Source organism: Leopardus geoffroyi (genome assembly GCF_018350155.1).
Source record: "Leopardus geoffroyi isolate Oge1 chromosome A2 unlocalized genomic scaffold, O.geoffroyi_Oge1_pat1.0 chrA2_random_Un_scaffold_71, whole genome shotgun sequence".
Classification (NCBI taxonomy): domain Eukaryota; kingdom Metazoa; phylum Chordata; class Mammalia; order Carnivora; family Felidae; genus Leopardus; species Leopardus geoffroyi.
This window is the reverse complement of record NW_025543552.1, coordinates 1-16,813: the sequence shown is the minus strand read 5'-3', so window position 1 is coordinate 16,813 and position 16,813 is coordinate 1. Positions and strand designations below refer to the sequence as shown.

Below are 16,813 nucleotides of genomic sequence, written 5' to 3'. Positions count from 1 at the left end.
GCTGAAGGTGACTGTTGGGGGCCATCTTGCTTTCCTAACAGAAAAGCCCAGCTGAGAATGACACCAGCACAGAGGAAAGTAAGCAAGGCCACGAGGTCGGGAAAGATGATTGCTACTGATGTCATCAAGCACCCAGGTACGGCCTTGCCTAGAACTGTCTGCCCTTAGCCTTCTTAGGTACATAAATCATTCTCTCCTGCCTCATTTGATTGCTTGTTTAGGCCGCTTTGGTTTTTCTGTCACTCAGTGGCTATCAAAAAACAACAACAACAACAACAACAACAACAACAACAACAACAACTCCAATTGCTCCTTGAAGTTGTCTAAATGGAGCATCCTGGAATTGTGACAGTATGGATTTAGGCTAGGTTCAAGGGGGACTTTGACATAACAGTGCAAAACTCCACAGTCTAACCTGGAGATCCAAATGGATTCAAACCGTATCTGTTGGCGGCCTGCCATAGGCTGGGCCAGTCACATTACCCAAATTAATCCTCATAGGACCGACCCTGTTAAGGTAGCAACTGATGACCCCATTTTAGAGGACATGGCGGAGGCTCAGGAAAAGGAGGTGACAGGGCTATAGCTTGGAAGTGTGGAGCCCAGATTGCACACCCGGATTCTGCTGTGTGCAGCCTGAGAAGCCTCATGGTATGGCCTGTCCGTGTGTCAGGGCACCCGGCCCCACGCCTGGCATTCTGTGGGTGCCTGAGACTTGGTAACTGTCATGTGCCTGTTACAAGACTCAAAAAAGCAATGGGACCTTCTTTCCCCAGCACTAACACACCTTCCCAGTTCCCCGAGGACTAGAATCCCTCTCTGTCCCTTGCTTTCCTTGGCAGAGTCCTGCTCATGTGACAACAGGGCAGTCCCTCATTCACAGCCGGCATTGGGAGCTGCTACACTACAAGGGAGGCCAAGAGCCTTCACCTCTCCACCATGCCTGGGACATCTCTTTCCTTGGAGACTTGGGGAACCTGACGCCCGACTTGCACACCCGAGGTCTTTTCCAGAACATGCCAAGAGTCTCACTCGGTTTGGAATGGGATGTATCCATCACTGCACTTTCCATGTCTCACTCGTGCACTCCTTTCTGTGCACTGTGGCCTCCCGTGCCTGCCATAGGAGAGGCCAAGCTGACAAGAAATCAACAGCTTAGCACTTGAAGGGACACACGAGGCAAGAGCTGACAGCTGGAAAGCTCTATTTAGAGAAGACCTCACGCTTTACACTGAAGAGGCTGTCGAAGCCCTCGGGGTCCGGAAGCAGTGCTTGGGCCAAAGTGAACTGGAAGGCTTCATGATGGCTGGAGGCTCTGGCCATGATGGGGGAGGAGAGGGTGTGGTGAGGTCCTTGGGGTGACCCGAAGGCCCACGGCATGCAGGCTCAGGTTGGCCAGAGAGGAAAAGGCAGAGGCTTGTCCCAGAGGTGTTCACAGACCAAACATGAATGGGCCAACCAGACAGACAGAGCACCATAGCTCATGGGTGTAGAGTACAGGGACAGGGGCAGAGATCCAAGTCTGCTGGGGAACTAGTTAAGAACAGAGAAATTTTAACCGACACTAGAAGGCTGTATCAGTTGGATGTGTTTGGCTGAAGCGACAGAAAACCCTACCAAGAGTGGCTTAAACTATGAAGGCATCTAACATTGAATGTTTAATGACGATGTGAGAGATGGGAGGTCCAGAGGTGGTCTGGTGGCTCACAATGTCATCAGTGACCCAGGTGCCGCCTGCCTCTCCGTTCTACCGTTAACAGAATATTGGTGTCACTGGTTCACGGTTGCCGTGTGGCTGTCTCCACTCCGACCATCACATCTGCACAGTTAGCACTCAAGTGGGAAGCAAGGGGGTACCTTCATGAACCCTGCCCACCTCTTCTCAGGAAGGAGAATCTCTCACAGAAGCCCCCAAAGACTTCCTCTAATACCTCATTGGCCAGAACTGGGTCCCAAGCCCCTTCCCCAGCCAGTCACCAGCTGCAGGAAAAGTGGTTGCCGTGACTGGCTTGGACCAACCCTGATTCCTCCAAGTGGAGCATCCACAGGAAGAAGGCAGGGCGGGCTGGACAAAGGTTACTATGTGAGCATCTGACACCATCCAGCTCTAAGGGACAAGTGGATAAGGGAGCTGAGGGCTCAAAGCACAGGGGATGGAGAGCAGAAGGAATGGCACAGAGGTGCAGAGCTGTGGGGACAGCTTGGGTGCTCAGGATTACTGCTGGTTCATTACCATGGGAACACAGCACAGGTGGGAAAGGTGGGCAGGCCCTCATTTTCCAGTTTAGGCCTGGAGTGGGGCAGGCCTTAGGCTATGGGGAGCTCCTAGGAGATGCTGAGCATGAGAGTGAGTGCGGGAGCAGAGGGGAAATTGCAGTTTTGTACGGGCACTTTAGGAACAGAGTAGAGCCATTCTGTGACAGCCAATAATGTCGCTAATAAAACTCTGGTGGCCTCTATTCAAACGGATGATTATAATTGACAAGAGAGAGCAAACACAACCTTAACTCGTGCATTTGGTAGTGGCAGCTACCTGTTTCTGGATATTAGAACGCACACCCTCAGCCTGGTCCTTTAGACAGCTACTGTGTCACATCTGCAACCCTGGGGCCCCCACCAGTCCCACCCGCCCTCAGCCTGGCTTCCAGCCGGAGGCCCCAGCGGGCCTGAAATGACTCGGTGCCTGGTGTTGTCATGTACACGGGATGCCCCCAGCTCGAGGGTGGGGCTGACTGTGTCCCACTCTCCAGAAAAGACAGCAGAGGCTGGAAGTGAGTGGGGGCTTGCTGTGAGGTGTGGGGTAGGGTGTGACCCCAGAGCCTCTGCCTTTCCCCATCCACCGTGCTATGTATGACTTCAGGACTTCAGGAAGTTTGCTTATTGGCTAACCAAACCAAAGGGGGGCTCAGAACTCCTGCTCACTCCAGCGCTCCACCAGGGGGGTGCAGAGGATGGGAAGGGAAAGGACATGGGGAGGGGAGGGAGGAGGGCTCTGCTCTGTGCCATGCTCACCCATGCAGAGGGGCACACATGTGACCCCATAAACGTGTCATCCATCCGTTATGCCCTGGGGCCCTCCAAGGCAAGGAAGACCTATCCACAAGGTCTATCCACCAAGAAGACCTAACAATTGTAAAGATTTATGCTCCAAATGTAGGAGGACCCAAATATATAAGTCAATTAATCACAAACATAAAGAAACTCATTGATAATAATACCATCATAGTAGGGGACTTCAACACCCCACTTACAACAATGGACAGATCATCTAAACAGAAAATCAAGAAGTAAACAATGGCTTTGAATGACACACTGGACCAGATGGACTTCACAGATATATTCAGAAAATTAAATCCTAAAGCAACACGGGGTGCCTGGGTGGCTCAGTCAGTTATGCGTCCGACTTCGGCTCAGGTCATGATCTCGTGGTCCGTGAGTTCAAGCCCCACGTCGGGCTCTGTGCTGACAGCTCAGAGCCTGGAGCCTGCTTCAGATTCTGTGTCTCCCTCTCTCTCTAATCCTCCCCCATTCATGCTCTGTCTCTCTCTGTCTCAAAAATAAAGAAACGTTAAAAAAAATTTAAATCCTAAAGCAACGGAATATACATTCCTCTCCAGTGCGCTCAGAATTTGCTCCAGAATAGATCATGTACCGGGACACAAATAAATCCTCAACAAACACAAAAATATCGAGATCATAACATGGATAGTTTCAGACCACAATGCTGGGAAACTCAAAATCAACCACACGAAAAAAATGTGGAAAGATAACAAATACTTGGAGACTAAAGAACATCCTACTAAAGAATGATTGGGCTAACCAAGAAGTTGAAGAGGAAATTTAAAAGTACATGGAGGCCAATGAAAATAACACCACAGCCCAAAACCTCTGGGACACAGCAAAGGCGGTCATAAGAGGGAAGGATATAGCAATCCAGGCCTCTGACAGAAGGAGGAAAGGTCTCAGATACACAACCTAACCTTACACCTTGAAGAGCTGGAAAAAGGACAGCAAGGAAAACCCAACACCAGCAGAAGACAGGAAATAATAAAGATTAGAGCAGAAATCGATGCTATCGAAACCAAAAAACAAAACAAAACAAAACAAAACAAAAACCCAGTAGAACAGATCAATGAAACCAGAAGCTGGTTCTTTGAAAGCATTAACACAATTGATAAACCACTAGCCAGTTTGACCAAAAATAAAAAGGAAAGGACCCAAATAAATAAAATCAGGAATGAAGCAGGAGAGATCATAACCAACACAACAGAAATAAAAACAATAAGAGATTATTATGAACAATTATACGCCAATAAAATGGGCACTCTTGAAGAAATGGACAAATTCCTAGAAACATATAAATACCAAATCTGAAACAGGAAGAAATAGAAAATTTGAACAGACCCATAACCAGTAAAGAAATCTAAATAGTAATCAAAAATCTCCCCCAAAACAAGAGTCCAGGGCCAGATGGCTTTCCAGAGGAATTCTACCAAACAATTAAGGAAGAGTTAACACTTATTCTCTTGAAGCTGTTACAAAAAAATAGGGGAGTGGAAGGAAAACTTCCAAACCCTTTCTAGGAAGCCAGCATTACCTGGATTCCAAAACCAGACAGAGACCCCACTAAAAAGGAGAACTATAGACCAATTTCCCTGCTGAACATGGATGCAAAAGTCCTCAACAAGGTATTAGCCAACAGGACCCAACAATACATTAAAAAAATTATTTGCCACGACCAAGTGGGATTTATACCTGGGATGCAGGGCTGGTTCAATATCTGCAAACAATAGATAGGATTCATCACATCAATAAAAGAAAGGGCAAGAACCACATGATCCTCTCAATAGATGCAGAGAAAGCATTTGACAGCATCCTTTCTTGATAAAAACCATCAAGAGGGTAGGGATAGAAGGATCACACCTTGAGATCATAAAAGCCATATATGAAAGACCCAATGCTAATATCATCCTCAATGGGGAAACACTGAGAGCTTTCCCCCTAAGGTCAGGATCACGGCAGGGATGTGCACTCTCACCATTGTTGTTCCACATAGTATTGAGAGTCTTAGTCTCAGCAATCAGACCACACAAAGAAATAAAAGGTATCCAAATCAGCCAGGAGGAGGTCAAACTTTCACTCTTTGCAGATGACGTGATACTCTATATGGAAAACCCAAAAGATTCCATCAAAAAACTGCTAGAACTGACCCATGAGTTCAGCAAAGTCACAGGGTATAAAATGAATGCACAGAAATCAGTTGCATTCCTATACACCAACAATGAAGCAACAGAAAGAGAAATCAAGGAATCGATCCCATTTACAACTGCACCAAAGACCATGAAACACCTAGGGATAAATCTAACCAAAGAGGTGAAAAATCTATACACTGAAAACTATAGAAAGCTTATGAAAGAATTTGAAGAAGGCACAAAGAAATGGAAAAATATTCCATGGTTCTGGATAGGAAGAACAAATATTGCTAAAATGTCAATGCTATCCAAAGCAATCTACATAGTCAATGCAATCTCTATCAAAATAACACCAGCATTCTTCCTAGAGCTAGAACAAAGAACCTTAAAATTTGTATGGAACCACAAAAGACCCTGAAGAGCCAAAGCAATCTTGAAAAAGAAAACCAAAGCGGGAGGCATCACAATCCCAGACTTCAAACTGTATTACAAAGCTGTAATCATCAAGACAGTATGGAACTGGCACAAAAACAGACACTCAGATCAATGGAACACAATAGAGAACCCAGAAATGGACCCACAAATGTATGGCCAACTAATCTTTGACAAAGCAGGAAAGAATACTCAATGGAACAAAAACAGTCTCTCCAGCAAGTGGTGCTGGGAAAACTGGACAGTGACATGCAGAAAAATGAACCTGGACCACTTTCTTACACCATACACAAAACTAAACTCAAAATGGATGAAAGACCTAAACATAAGACAGGAAGCCATCAAAATCCTCCAGGAGCAACCAGGCAAAAATCTCTTTGATCTTGGCCACAGCAGCTTCGTACTCAGCACGTCTCTGGAGGCAAGGAAACAAAAAGCAAAAATGAACTACTGAGGCCTCATCAAAAGGAAAATTCTGCACAGCGAAGGAAACAATCGGCAAGACTTAAAGGTAACCAACAGAATGCGAGAAGATATTTACAAATGACATATCAGATAAAGGGTTAGTATCCAAAACCTATAAAGAACTTATCCAACTCAACACCCAAAAATCAAACAATCCAGTGAAGAAATGGGCAAAAGACATGAATAGACACTTCTCCAAAGAAGACATCCAGATGGCCAACCGACACATGAAAAAATGCTCAACGTCACTCATCATCAGGGGAATACAAATCAAAACCACAATGAGAGAACACCTCATACCTGTCAGAACGGCTAACCTTAACAACTCAGGCAACGACAGATGTTGGCGAGGATGCGGAGAAAGAGGATCTCTTTTGCATTGTTGGTGGCAATGCAAGTTGGTGCAGCCACTCTGGAAAACAGTATGGAGGTTCCTCAAAAAATTAAAAATAGAACTACCCTACGACCCAGCCATTGCACTACTAGATATTTATCCAAGGGATACAGGTATGCTGTTCTGAAGGGACACATGCACGCCAATGTTTACAGCAGCACCGTCGACAATAGCCAATGTACAGAAAGAGCCCAAATGTCCATCTTTGGATGAATGGATAAAGATGTGGTATATACATACAATGGAGTATTACTCAGCAATCAAAAAGAATGCAATCTTGACCTTTGCAACTACGTGGATGGAACTAGAGGGTATTATGCTAAGTGAAGTTAGTCAGAGAAAGCCAAATTCCTTTAACTTCACTCCTATGAGGACTTTCAGATACAAAACAGAGGGAAGGGAAGCAAAAATAATATAAATACAGGGAGAGAGACAAAACATAAGAGACTCTTACACCTGGAGAACAAACAGAGGGTTACTGGAGGGGTTGTGGGAGGGGGGATGGGCTAAATGTGTAAGGGGCATTAAGGAATCGATATTGTTGCACTATATGCTAACTAACTTGCATATAAAGTCAAGAAAATAAATATAAACAAAAAAAGAAGATCCAGACGCTTGGGGGACATTCCCTCCGGGCCGCTCTCTTCTGGGGCTGAGCTGGAGCCATCCTGTGGACAGAGATTGTGTCCCCAGACCTCCACAGTCCCCACTGCTCCCTAAGCTCCCCCTGCCTCTCCAGACTTGGCCCCTGGAGTCATCTGAGTTTGCTCTCCTCCCTGCTGCCTCATGGAGCTTCACTTCCTCATCTGGGCATGAGCCACAGCCATGTCAGCCTGCCCCAGTCCCTGGCCAGGGGTGTCAATGGGCTGAGAAGGTAGCCCTCAAGGCCGGCCCTGCAGAGGCAGCTGAGAAGGGGAGGAGGTGGGCCAGGAGTTGGGAACAAGGGCTCTGGGAAGTGTCCCCAAGGTATGCCACGGCTTCTGACTTCCCAAGATCCACCCTAACAGTCCCTCATATGGCCCTCCATCAGGCATTTGCAGACCCCAGCCAGCGGGTGTCTGTGGTCCCAAGGTCAACACTGAGGGCACACAGCAGCAGACGCCCGGCCCAACACTCCAGTTCTGGCATGTATAGCTCATGTATGGCACATGTGCTCATGTATAGCACAGCATCCTGTGAGGTGGCTGTGGCCAGGCCCACTTGCAGGGAGACAAGGGGCTTGCCCGAGGTCATGCACATTAATAGGGGTTAGAACCTCAGTCTGCCAGTCTATAAAGCTGCCTCTCAAAGAGCAGACCATGTCCCCAGGAGACTGGTCATCAGGCAGTTACAATCAGGTGATTTGAGTATAGATTGGGTGAGTGTGTCAGGGTGGGGGGTGGGCAGTGGGCAGGCAGGGTCGGAAGAGCAGAGTCCTGAAGGGGGAGGGGCTTTGCTAGGTGCTGAGGATTCAGCTTGTGCAAAGGCCCAGGGGTGGGATGCAATGGGGGCGACAGGGCTCGCATGCTAAGGCAGGAGCAGCGGGGTGGGACAGAAGGTGACGCTGGGTGCACTCGCCCCCATGTGTGGAAGCTCCCAGATTCCCCCCTCCTCCCGGCTCCACCCACATCCTGGCAGCCCTGTCTCCACGGCTCCATCTGTCTCCTGCCCCGAGGCCCGGCCCCCTAGCCGTCTCCTCAGCGTCCTGAGCTTCCACACTGTCCTGTCTTGGCTCAGACACAACAGATGGATTCCCGCCCTTGAAGTGATAATTAGTTTCTCATTACCGAGAGGTACCATCCTGACATGTCCTCAAAGTTCAAAATAAATTAAACAGTCTGGAAAAAAAAAATCCAGACTGTTAATGGTGTAAATGAGCACGGAAGTAAGAGAAGGTCCCTCGGCTCCTATTAATGATGGAGCCCTTCTGGTCCTAGAGAGAGGGAGGAGGTGGGCTTGACCCACAGGTGGCCTGTGTCTATTCAGTATTCTATCTATCGTCACATTTTTCTCAGCCCGTTTCTGCATCTGGCCCAGAGCCCTTAGAGAGCTCACGGACTGGAGAGGAACCAGGGTGATCACAGCCCTGTGCCGGAGGGGGTCTCGGTGAGGCCAGAGGGGGCTGTGGAAGGCGGTGGGAATCAAGAAGGGCTTCGAGGAGGAGGGTCTCCCAGGATGAGCCATCATCTGGCCACAGGGAAGCAATGGGAATACATGATGATGAGTAAGTGAATGAACGAATGAACGAATGAACAAATGGGTGCCCATCCAACAGAGAGCAAGGAGGAGCAGCCAGCCCAGGCCCGGGTGGAAACGCGAGGCACCCTGAGTGGGAGGGCTGTAGTGTGATAACTGCCACACACCTGTCCTTATGGCCCTCTCGCTGCCACACCTAGCCTGAGCCGGCTGCATGGGAGCCCTGCTCTGTCCTCTGCTCCCGGACACTGCTCATCATTCCTAGCAACATCCCCCAGGGTGGCCTCAGTATCCCCACGTGTACTTGTACCTGCCCCCTGGGGGCTGGCTGAGTTCAACAGAGTGATAACGCAGACTCGGGCTAATTAGCTAGAAAGGTGAAACCAAGGAGTACCGAAGGCACAAAATACAGACTCGAGACAAAGCTAAGATTCCACACTAATAATTAAGACACGGGCGTCCCGCTGCGCCTCAGGGCCTTTGCACTTGCTCTTCTCGCAACCTGGAACTCTGCCCAGTGCATCACTTGCTCCCGAAACACCTTTAGGAACTGTGTCCAACATCCTTCCTGATTTTATTTTTCTCCACTCTATACGCAGCCACCTGACTTGGCGTACACGTCACTTCTTTTTTTTTTCGTCTCTCCCACTAGACCGTTGGCTACATGAGAATGGAGACCCCTGCTGGCTTGAGCCACCGCTGTGCCCTGGTGTCTGGAACCAGCCTGGCATAAGAGGGCCTCAGTGAATGTGCCCCGGGTGAGTGAATGTTGTAGACCACAAACCAGAATGTCCTGGGTAGTGCTGAGGGCTGTTTATTCACCCTTTATTGACCCCCTACGTGTGCCTGGCACCGACCTAGGCGTAGACCCAGCAATGAATGAGACAAAACAAACAAACAAACAAACAAACAAACAAACAACAACCCCCAGATACCTCTGTGCCCTGCTCCTGAGGCAAAGACACTGTGGAGGGCAGACAGTGAGCACACTGTGTTAGAAGGGGCATGCGCGGCAGAGGAAAGGCAGGAGTCAGGAGGCTCAGAAGTGCCAGGGTGGGGCTGGAGGAGGCTGGGGGCCAGCCACGGCTGGGGCGTGGGGGAACAATCATGGGAGGAGAGATTGCACAGGACCTGGTGCCCTTGTGCATGAGGACTCTTCCTCCGGATGGGGGAGCCGTGCCTGGGTGCTTGAGCAGGGGTGGAGCCCTGAATGCCCCGAAGGGATGAAGTTGGTAATGGCAAGGGAGACTAGGGGTGGGGGACGCTGTGACTGGGGGTTGGGTAGGCGGGGATGGTTCCTCTGAGAAGGTGACATGTAAGATGAGGCCGGTGTGCATGCGTCTGTCTGCCTGACAGGTCGCGTGCCGAGTCACTTTGACTTGACCTCTCTGGCTTGTCACCACCCCCTCCCGCCCCCAGGAAGAATCCTCCTTCTAGGGGCCCACTCGCCAAATAGAAACGACCAACGCAGAGCCCACACCCCCCCACCTCCTTTCAGGCTGTCAGACTCTCCGACTCCGGGCCACTGTCTACCTGGAGTAATCACCCCCGGGCCAGGTACCAGATCATTTGGGACAGCCCCCACCCAGGCCCCAGGGTCCTGAAATTATCCACACTAGCCAATCCTAAGCGTGTCACCTGCCTTGCTTGTTCCCTCCTGCAGAAACCACAAGTAAGGCGCCTGTCACAATTGTCCCTCCTCCTGGGGTTTCTTCACGTGGCCCTGCACGGTGTGGCGTGCCCCTTTCTCCTGGGAACCGTGAGTAACAAACTCTTCTCAAAGGCATCGTCTCCTGATCTGTAGGCCTTACTGAACCTCAGATTTTCTCTAGATACACTTTATTTTAAAGCAGCACTACCAGACCCTTTGCAGACAATTAAGAGTAACAAACAAATGGACTGTATACGTTGTCATGACATCTACAGCAAAGTTAATGTTATTAGAAGTCCTTCCCCCCATAAAATGGCAGGTTCTGTAAGAGCGGAGGGTGTATAGGAAATGACCCTGAGCAGACCAGGCACCTGCGAAGTCCTCGGTATCTGTCTCCCCAGACTGAGAGCTCAGGCCCAGTCGTCCCCAAGTCCCAGGCTCCACCTTCCTACCGTGCTTGCTGTTTGGTCGGTTTGTCAAATTCAGCTTTTAAGCTTGTCAGCTTCGCAGGGAACTTGTCAGCTCCAAACTCATCTTTCGAGCAATAATCAAGTTACACCGTGCGCGAGACGGCCCGTTCCCGGAGTTATTTAATTAGAATCCGCAGCTATTAGCGGGGCGAGAGTCAGCACAGCCTATTTCAAAGCCAGCTACCTCTCTGGCGGAGGGTGGGAATGCACGGTGTGGGAGGGAAGAGGATGAAGTCCCTGAAGATACGAGGTAGACTCCTTACGTTGGGAGCGTGGAGCCTCTTGCATTTCCAGGGAAGCCCCTGGAGAGGGGAGGGCTAGAGCCGAGCTTGGCTGTTCACCCCACGGAAGGAAGGGCTGAGAATTTCGGAGCGCTGCGGTTCTGGGAGCAGCCTGGCCCAAAGGAAGCACACGGAAAAGTCTGCCCCAAGACTGCTGTCCTGGTTACGACAAGGTTCAGCTGCTGTCACGGAGGTGCCCCGCATGAGTTTGCATCTCTCTCCGGCTCGGTCTACAGGCAGATGGTCCAGGGCTGGCCTGGCAGGGCTGCCCCAGGAAGCTCCTCTCCCCAAAGCCCTGTCATCCCAGAGGAGCCGCCCTGGGGCCAGGGTGGGAGTTTGCGTTCCCAGCAGCAGGACAGGGAGAGAAGCACAAAGGGCCTGGTTCTCTGCTAGGAGACACCCCAGAAGGACAAATCGCTTCCCGTCCCATCCAGGGGGGAGAGTCTGGTCACTCAACCGGCCCTGCCGCAGAGGATGCCAGGAACCCTAGGGTCTTGGGCGGCCAGACCAAAGTCCGGTGTCTGGTTACTCCGAGTAGTAGATAATGCCACCGGGAGCCACACGGACACGTCTGCCACATCCCCTTTAATGTCCTCTCTCGGCACTGACCGCTCTCTACCCTGAGTTCATGTTTTACGAGAGACTGTTCATCACACAAGCTGCATGAAGTAATTTCATAATTCAGGAAGCAGGTGAGAACCCACCAGGGGTGTCAAATCGCTGAGGGACGCGATGACTGTCTCTGAAGCTCCCCACCCAGAGCCCACTGTGCACCTGCAGCCAAAGGTGTCTTGTGTTGCGGAAGTCGTCACGTTGGTCCCCACTCTTTAGAACATGAAGACTGTCCCCGAGAACCCGCTTGGACTAAGGAGACCAGAGGCAGCCAGGGGCCCTGAGCTCACAGGAGAAAGTCTCATTGGTGGAGCATCCCGTGCTCCCAGTAGACTGCTTCCCAGGCCCTGAGCTAGGGGACATTCAAGTTTGGGGATGCAGAGCAAAATGCACTAGTGGGCGTGGTCCTGGAAATAAGGGGTGCTGCTCCAAACGCCCACCCCTGCCTGCCTCCCCCCACCTCTGTCGTGTATGTGTACAGCTTCCTTTGGTGTGAAAACCCTCCAGGTTCCTGTGGGGGGGGGGGATCCCTCCCCATGCGGGATATGGAAAAGCTAGATTCCTGCATTACAGTGGAGACTCAGCTGCAACGTTTGGGACCCCTAAGCTACTTTGGGGGCCCACCCCCACACCATTTCCACTCCCACACAGGCTGGTTCTCAGGACTTTGTTACCCTGTTGTGAAGTCTTGGTCATAAGCAACATAGGCCACGGGACCTAAATGTTCCCCTTGGCCCTTCTGAAAATGTGGGGCAATGTTAGTGTAGGAAGGTAGGATACAATCTCTACATTGCTTTCTTTTTTTTTTTTTTAATTTTTTTAATGTTTATTTATTTTTGAGAGACAGAGAGAGACAGAGCATGAGCATGGGAGGGGCAGAGAGAGGGGGAGAGACAGAATCCGAAGCAGGCTCCAGGGTCCGAGCTGTCAGCACAGAGCCCGACGCGGGGCTCGAACCCACAAACTGCAAGGTCACGACCTGAGCTAAATTGGGACACTTAAACAACTGAGCCACCCAGGCGCCCCACAATCTCTACATTTCTGTAAAAAAAATTTGTTTTAACATTTCTTTATTTTTGAGAGAGACAGAGACAGAGTGAGAGCTGGGGAGGGGCAGAGAGAGAGGGAGACACAGGATCTGAAGCAGGCTCCGGGCTCCGAGCCATCAGCGCAGGGCCCGACGAGGAACTCGGACCCAGGAACTGCAAGATCGTGACGTGAGCCGAAGTCGCCCACTCACCGACTGAGCCACCCAGGCGCCTCCACAGTCTGCATTTCTGCCCTGCAATACTCCCACGACAAGTCCCTTAGGTGAGTTTTCCATTTAGTTGTTCTGGTGAATTCCCTAGGACTACATCACTCCACACTCCTCCGACCGGGACATGCAGGGCCCCAATTCTGTGCGGTGAGGATGCAAACAGAGTATCTGTGATACACCTTCCTGCGGCATCGACTTCATTACAAGATTTGGAATAACGGCCTCCCTCCTCCCCATACAAAAAACACAAGAGCAGGGGAGGAGAGAGATGCCTCAGGAAAAGCAGCCAGTCTCTAAAGCTTCACCCAGCTGGCGACAGGACAGACCCGCAGCTCGGGTGGCCTCTCCTCTTGTAGGCCGCGGACACGAGATACCCTCTTGATGGGAATCCACTGCAGAGAACTCTGAGGGGTGTGCACATTCCCGTTGTCCGCGGGACCGTATCTGCTTGCCCGGGCCACCGTGTCCACACGGTGCACCCACGTTGCATCACACACACCCGCGTGGGTTTGGGTCCGACTCCTGGCCAGTGTCCCGCACCTGTCCCGGGGCTTCCTGGAGCTCAGCATCTTTCGCTGCACTTAAAATGCAGGGACGGGGAACCTGGGTGGGCCTCCATCCCTCAGCATCCCACACGTGGTTTTGCTCAGGTCGTGATCTCACAGTTTTGTGAGTTGGAGCCCCACATCGGGCTCTGAGCTGATAGCACAGAGGCTGCTTGGGTTCTCTCTCTGCCCCTCCAGCACTCGCACTGTCCCTCTCTTTCAAACAAGTATTTATTGAAGTTGCTTTAAACTTCGAAAATGAAACAAAACAAAACAAAATAAAATGGAGGCACGAAGCCTTGGCTCTCTCATTTGGGTTTTATTTTATTGTTTTGAAAACTCTTTTTTTTCAATCGTATGCAGTTTCTACACAGCGGTTTTCTGGCTCTAGGGACGTGCTCCCTGGCTCCCAGCGTTCGCCGTGCGTGTCTGCGTCTGTGGTGAATGGGTCACACCTGGCCGGGCTAATGGTTCTCATGATGCTGGTTCCTACAGAAGTCAAAAGGCTCCGCTTTGAGAATATGCTGGAGCTGCAGAAGGCTGGAATGAGGCTCCAGGAGAGGGCTGGGCTCTAGGCTGGTGGGAGACTGCCTGGACGTTTTGCCTTCTGCTCTGTCATTACCTGAGGCAGCCGGGGGGTCCTCGGTGTCATGGCCTGGCTCCACATAAGGACTGAGTCCTTCCTCCTGCCCTATATTTTCCCATCGGTCCTTCATAACGGCTTTGAACTCTGCTCTCTTGCTTGGGTGGACGCTCATCAATTTCCTCCAAAGGGTTTCTCATTTGAGGGTCGCAAATACTAGAACATAGTTGCATTCCCCGCTCGGTATTTGTCCTGGCGCCTCCCAGAAGACCCCCCCGCCCCAGATGGCTGGAACTTGGATTGGGGAAGGGCTGTGGCTCCTGGAGTCAACAAAAAGGAAGGGCCTCACCATGATGGTGTGGCCCTCCACCTTGTGCTTCCTACAACTCCAAATCCAGCAGGTCACTATCCCACCGACACTCCTCCAGCCTGTGAAGCTGTTCTGGATCTGGTCCCACCCGTCGCCCTGGCCAATCTCCTGTGCCATGTCCCCGGGCCTCCTGGAGCTCAGCATCGTTCCCTGCACTTAAAACGAGGGACGGGGCTCCTGGGTGGGCCTCAGTGGCTCAAGCGTCCCACTCTTGGTCTTGCTCAGGTCGCCATCTCACAGTTTTGTGAGCTGGAGCCCCGCGTCGGGCTCCGAGCTGATAGCACAGAGTAGACTTGGGATTCTCCCTCTGTCCCTCCCCCACTCACACTGTCCCTCTCTAAGTACATATTCATTTAAGTTTTTTGAAACGGTATCCCTTCCCACGTGCTATGTGTTCAGGGGTGTATATTTCTTCTCTTGACGCGGGCACTCGCCCAATGGGACAGGATCCCATCCTTGGTGTTATCTCTGGGGCTCTTTTTAGGAGTTGGGGGGAGAGGGGAGACCCAGGAAATGGGAATTGACCTAAGCAGGGGCTGGCATGGCTGGCTGCCCAACCTTCTACCCAGATCCATTCCTGGCATTAGAACTTCTGTTCCCAGGGAAGTGGTCTCCTCTGCCCCCCCTGGGCCCCACTGTGCGACGCTGTGTCTGTATATTGTATACAAAGGTACTTGTCTTTTCACTTTGTAAACTACAATGGGCATGGATTAAACCAATATAAACAGATAAAAAGAATAATCAAATACAATAAAACCCAGGTAAAGTGAAAGAACAAAATAAAGACACGGACTGTGGCTCAGCTGCTTCCTTCGGTGCAGCTTCCTGTCTTCCTTCAGTGTAGGTTTCAAATGGTGTTATTTGATGATATTTATTAAGGTCAAAGGGGTATGATTTTATTCCCTTTTTTAGGTGTCACATAGCAAAACGCTGTTACTAAGAATCTGAATAACCTTCGTACCGGTCCCTTTTGGCTCGTGTTGCCAAATCGGGATCCTGGGGTCATTGTCCATGGCTCACAGTATTCACTACTGGCGGTGGACCTTGTTCCCATGACAGAGGCTGGGCCCCGTCGGTTCCCTCTGGGGCTCAGCTTAGTGCTGGGGATGTTGCTGCCGGATGATGTGCCCGAGCTCCAGTGGAGGGGGGGGGGGGGGGGCGGGGCGGGGCTGAACTGGAGCTGGAGGAGAAGGCTCCAGGGCTCCGCTAGGGGGCTGGGCTCCCTTTGGGGATCCTGGACTCTAGGCTGGCTGGGAGACTGTCTGGCATTTTTTCCTTGTGCTCTGTCTCCTGGTGCCCTTCGGGCCTCGGCTTCTCTTTGAAGAGTTCGGCAGGTATAGCGGGCTCGCCGGCAGTCTTTTGTCCTGCCACTGACCTGTTGTACCTCCTGGTTTGGGGAAGGACTGTGGCTGTGGGAGTCGGCAAAACGGGAGGGCCTTACCATGATGGTGTGCCCTGTGATGAGGGAGCATAAGGTAGGCTGAGGGCAAAATACAGGCCGGTACTGCACCCCTCCCGCCCCCCTGGTTGGAATATGTTTGATAACCCCAGACAGTCCTGGCTACCCAAGAAGAAAGGAAAGGGGTTTAAGTGCTTGCCATGGTGATGTGTGGAAAGTAAGGCCAGTGGAAAATAAATCCCCTTACTGCCTACAGCCTGTTGACAAGTCCTTGAAACAGGCAGAGTGGCCTCCCTGTGGGAGCTCAGCTGCCCCGAGGATGACATTTTGGTGGGGGACAAAAGAGAACCTTAGCTTCACATGATCCCAACCTCGAGGATCCTCGAGGATCCTTCCTTCGAGGAAGTCTGCTTCCTTTCTCTCAAGTCCCCCAAGATAGAAGCTGGCAATCATCCTGCAAGCTTCTACTTTTCTCTTTTCCTCCTTCACTCTCATTTCAGGGGCTTTTCGGGGAGTGTGGTCTTACTGGAACACTCTCCTGTCGATTGAGCAGGCTGCCACCCTCTAGCCCCGGCCACTCTGTGGGGAGGAGAGCGCCTGCCCTTTGGCTGCAAGGGCAGCCCTGGCCGGGATGGTAATGAGATCCAGAAACTTGATGTCCTGTCTTCACTCCTGTCCTTAGACAACGTTGTCTGCGTAGGGCACGGGACAGCCACCTAAGCCACGAAGCCTAAGACTCCCAAGTGAGGTTTCCTCGTCAGGGGTCTAAGGTGATCCCCTCCACAACTCTGGACTAGCCACCTCTGGCCCAACAGCTCCACTGGGAGACGGCGGGAACCAGTACCTGAGTGAATTAAAACCCAACTGGGGACCGTTCCCTAGGGGAGTTGCTTGTGAAGACTCTATGGGTGGGACTGTCACTTGGACCATGATGGATTTCCACCTGTGCCGCTTTCTGTCAATGTCCTCTACTAACTACTACTGAC

General features: G+C 51.2%; 1 long non-coding RNA gene across 2 annotated transcripts; it reads left to right on the top strand.

The window, feature by feature from the left end:
- The first annotated feature begins 8 nt into the window (after window positions 1–8).
- On the top strand, window positions 9–16,806 carry LOC123595640. 2 transcript variants are annotated; one of them, XR_006711285.1, is made up of 4 exons: window positions 9–136; window positions 9,311–9,416; window positions 10,322–10,417; window positions 16,328–16,806. It is a non-coding gene; the product is annotated as an uncharacterized LOC123595640 (long non-coding RNA). The 2 variants fall into 2 exon arrangements; XR_006711286.1 differs by lacking the exon at window positions 16,328–16,806 and adding an exon at window positions 13,022–13,058.
- The last annotated feature ends 7 nt before the right edge of the window (window positions 16,807–16,813 follow it).